At 40.3% G+C, this 4,857-nt stretch overlaps 1 protein-coding gene across 3 annotated transcripts in view; it reads right to left on the reverse strand.

Annotated features, from left to right (window-relative positions):
• LOC122563195 (copine-8-like) overlaps nucleotides 1–4,208 on the reverse strand; it is a 583,848-nt gene extending 579,640 nt beyond the window's left edge. For all 3 annotated transcript variants that reach the window (XM_043716737.1, XM_043716734.1, XM_043716736.1), the window contains exon 1: nucleotides 3,614–4,208. The gene's annotated coding sequence lies outside the window, so the exon portion shown is untranslated. The remainder of the gene's footprint in view (nucleotides 1–3,613) is intronic.
• Between the last annotated feature and the right edge of the window lie 649 nt (nucleotides 4,209–4,857).

Genomic DNA, 4,857 nt, shown 5'->3' on the forward strand with positions numbered 1-4,857 from the left:
GATCATAATATGGTAGAGTTCAGTGTGCAGTTTGAAAGAGAGAAGGCAAAATCGGATGTAATGGTGTTACAGTTAAATAAAGGAAATTGTGAGGGCATGAGAGAGGAACTGACGAAAATAGACTGGAAGCAGAGCCTAGCGGGGAAGACAGTAGAGCAAAAATGGCAGGAGTTTGTGGGTATAATTGAGGACACTGTACAGAGGTTCATCCCCAAGAAAATAAATATTATCCGGGGAGGGATTAGACAGCCATGGCTGAAAAAGGAAATCAGGAAATGTATTAAAGAAAAAGAGAGATCCTATAAAGTGGCCTAGTGCAGTGGGAAATCAGAAGATTGGGAAGACTACAAAAACAAACAGAGCTTAACAAAGAGAGAAATAAGGAGGGAGAGGATCAAATATGAAGGTAGGCTAGCCAGTAATATTAGAAATGATAGTAAAAATTTCTTTCAATACATAAGAAACAAACGACAGGCAAGCGTAGACATTGGGCCACTTCAAACTGATGCTGGAAGCCTAGTGATGGGAGATAAGGAAATTGCAGGAGAACTTAACAAGTACTTTGCGTCAGTCTTCACAGTGGAAGACGTGAGTAATATCCCAATAATTAAAGGGAGTCGGGGGCTGAGTTGAGTATGGTTGCCATCACAAAAGAGAAAGTGCTAGAAAAGCTAAAAAGTCTTAAAATTGATAAATCTCCTGGCCCCGATGCGATACATCCTAGAGTTCTGAGGGAGGTGGCTGAGGAAATAGCGGAGGCATTGGTTGAGATCTTTCAAAAGTCACTGGAGTCAGGGAAAGTCCCGGATGATTGGAAGATCACTGTTGTAACCCCCTTGTTCAAGAAAGGATCAAGACAAAAGATGGAAAATTATAGGCCAATTAGCCTAACCTCGGTTGTTGGTAAAATTCTAGAATCCATCATTAAGGATGAGGTTTCTAAATTCTTGGGAAGAGCAGAGTCGGATTAGAACAAGTCAATATGGATTTAGTAAGGGGAGGTCGTGCCTGACAAACCTGTTGGAATTCTTTGAAGAGGTGACAAGTAGGTTAGACCAGTGAAACCCAGTGAATGTGGTCTATCTAGACTTCCAAAAGGCCTTTGATAAGGTGCCACACGGGAGGCTGCTGAGCAAGGTGAGGGCCCATGGTGTTCGAGGTGAGCTACTGGTATGGATTGAGGATTGGCTGTTTGACAGAAGGCAGAGAGTTGGGATAAAAGGTCCTTTTTTGGAATTACAGCCGGTGACAAGTGGTGTCCCGCAGGGTTCAGTTTTGGGGCCGCAGCTGTTCACATTATATATTAATGATCTGGATGAAGGGACTGGGGGTATTCTAGTGAAGTTTGCCGATGATACAAAGTTAGGTGGGCAGGCAGGTAGTACTGAGGAAGTGGGGAGGCTGCAGAAGGATCTAGACAGTTTGGGATAATTTATCTTCTGTAATTCGCAGGTTATTTTCTTGATCAGTATGTTGTACTGTGATTCCATTTTACATGTATTCCATTTCCTTGGTTCCAAACAATTTATTTCACAATGACCAGATTAAATTGTGCAAATCGTTCTTTTACAGGAAAGTACCAAAGAGAAAGGAAAGATTGGATTTAATTCCTCTTACACAGAACCATAAAAACAAGACAGTTGGGGCTGTTCAACCTATCTAGTCCATGCTGACCCAAAGACACCCAGATGCCCTTCCTAATTTCATCTTTCAGCACACAGCCCATAGACATGCTTGAATCTTTCTCTAATATTCAGGCTGCCTTCTTACTTGATGGCATCTGCAAAGATTTTACTCATACAACTTCAATATAGGAGACTAGGACCCGTGGCACAGCCTTAGAATTAGAGGGGGTAAATTTAGAACAGAAATGCGGAGATATTTCTTCAGCCAGAGAGTGGTGGGCCTGTGGAATTCATTGCCACGGAGTGCAGTGGAGGCTGGGACGCTAAATGTCTTCAAGGCAGAAATTGATAAATTCTTGATGTCACAAGGAATTAAGGGCTACGGGGAGAATGCAGGTAAGTGGAGTTGAAATGCCCATCAGCCATGATTGAATGGCGGAGTGGACTCGATGGGCCAAATGGCCTTACTTCCGCTCCTATGTCTTATGGTCTTAAAACCATTTCCAAAATCAAAATGTCAAGTGTTATTTTTCCGTAAAAAAACATAATTTCTGAATATTTAAGTTTCTAAATATTAACAGATGGATGATTACGTGCACTAGAAAGCAAATATTGTGGATGCTGGGAATCTGAAACAAGCACTGAGAATACTGGAGAAACTCAGCAGGTCTGGCAGCACCTTAGGAGAGAGAATACAGAGGTAACATTCTGAGTCTGCTATGACTTCTACAAGATAGGATCAGTTCTGAGGACTCATATTGAACTCAAAACATTGTCTCTGCTTCTCTCTCCCAAGGTGCTGTCAGACCTGCTGAGTTTCTCCAGCATTCTCTGTGCTTGTTTCAGATTCCCAGCATCCACAATATTTGCTTTCTCGTGCTTATAATTATTCATCTGTTAATACAGCCAAGCAGAACTATCCCAACCAACTCACGACTCTATGTGTGTTGATGACTGCACAGTCACTGCGTTCAGATACAATTATGGATTAGCACCCATAAAGTTGTACCAAATATTTTGTGCAAAACTTTATATATGTGTGGCAGGTTGTTGGGCAACTCGGAGAGCATTAAACCAAATTGATCTAAATTGTGGATTTCTACACAAATGAACACTGACCATTTGGCGTATATGATTGATCACTAGTTTTACAAAGGGCACCCAGTTATAAAATGAGTTGTACAGCATGGAAACAGACCTTTCGGTCCAACTTGTCCATGCCGACCAAATATCCTCAGTAAATCTAATCCCATTAGCCAGCATTGGCCCATTACCCTCTAAACCCTTCCAGTTACCAACAGCCTCCCAGAGGCTCCATTATCCAGTATTAGTTTAACTTTCTGGTACCTGGTGATGACTTTGTAGAAGCGAACCAAAGTATTAATGCTAGAGAGAATTATATTGAATTTGCTTCCCTATAGTCTCCCCTTAAAATCATATATTGTTATTATATTTGATTTTTACACACCAACAGATCATCTATCCACTGACCTTGCAGTATTTCTACAAAATAGATCTATTATTGTCATTAAATCTATCCACCAGAGAGTATTTCTTTAAATAAATAATTCAGCGGATTATAAATGAAACGATCAGTTAAGTCAATTGTGTGAATGATGCTGATAAGTCAGAAAATACAGGACCGTGCAGGGAAAAAAAATACATAGCGTTGAAGAAAATAGAAACAAACTCAAAGCAGATTCCAGAATGTGAAGAACACAATGAACAACAAAAGATGTGGCCAGGAAATGGAAAGCGACAGATTGAAAACAGGAGAGGAACGTAGGTGAAACAGAAAAGGGGAAATGTGGGAGAAAAGATGAAACCTGCAAAAAAAAGCGAAAAGGAAACGGTTTTAAACATAGGGACACCAACTAAATTCGCAGAGAAGTGAACTGAAGTGACAATCATGCCATTAGTGCAGGTTGTTAAACCTACAAAGTCCAAGATCAATAAAACCCACAAGATACTGTTCGGTTAATATTTACCTGTGAGGAACAGAGGTCCCAATCTATTACACGCGATCTCGGTGACACGGAAAAGAGGAAATCTGCAGTCTGTTCCATTTTCTTCTCGAAAAGAAACACAATGATGCACGATCAGACTGTATTTGCACTGGTCGCTTTGATTTACTTTTACAAAGTCGTCAGCAGCTGCAAAAAAAATGAACTAATACTGGATAATCGAGCCGCTGTGAATGTGGCCTGTCTCTTCCTAATTGCCCAGCCTCTCTGCTTGTTGCTGGGGGGATATACCGGCGTGGTGGCTTACTTCATCACAGCTACTTTCTCCTACAATCTTTTGCCAAGGAATTCCGAAGCCGCTGAAGAAAAGGAAACGGCCATTCCGTCCCATAAATCACGACGGAAAAAGAAAGTTAACTGATTTTGTTTTTCTTGTGCAAAACCTGGACTTTGGAGTCGAAGCTCATACATCAGGTTGTAACAACACTTTCGAGATTCGATTTCACCCTAGCACTCCTATTATGAAGCACCTCGATCAGAATAGTTTCCATTAGATTTGAATTTCAATAGTTACCTTTTGAAAGGAGTTTATGAATTATTATTTTTTAATCTTGAGCTTACAGTAGGTTACTGCATTGTGTATGTATTATGTGCAATGACCATAGAGACACTTGCAACATAATAATGAGTAAAGACAAGCAAAATAACATGAGAGCTGGGCATCTGCTGCAATTTATCAATGATTAATCTGCTGTGATAGTGTGAATTGGCCAAAGCCATTCACTGATGTGGCAAGGCAGCCTATCCCAAAGGTGTTACTACCCCACCTGCACCCTGTTAACATGAGAAGATGATACATGTGTTATTTTATTTCTCTGGGAACATCAACTGAAGGAAACTTTGCAGTTGGACCATGCTTTGCCATCCTGAAGTTCAAAATCAAAATCTGAAAGAACATCACAACTTAAGAGACTTTCCAAAGAATTCCAAGATTGATCTGACTCAGACTGGTCTCTAAGATTGAAGTAGAGACAGTTTATCATTATGAGTGATGCCAAGAAAGATTGGAAAAAATACAGGGTATTAAAAGTGTGGAAGAACAGTGGATTAAATACAGAGGGTGACTGTCATTATAGATTACCTTTACTCTTTGCTCCTTTAATTTGAGAAACTCATCATTGGATAAAACATTCATATATTCACACCAAGTGAGTGGATTGTTCAAGTGCCTTCAAACAAGCAGAAACCAGAGAAGAATACCTAATTAA

This window comes from Chiloscyllium plagiosum, chromosome 26, assembly GCF_004010195.1.
Source record: "Chiloscyllium plagiosum isolate BGI_BamShark_2017 chromosome 26, ASM401019v2, whole genome shotgun sequence".
NCBI classification, from domain to species: domain Eukaryota; kingdom Metazoa; phylum Chordata; class Chondrichthyes; order Orectolobiformes; family Hemiscylliidae; genus Chiloscyllium; species Chiloscyllium plagiosum.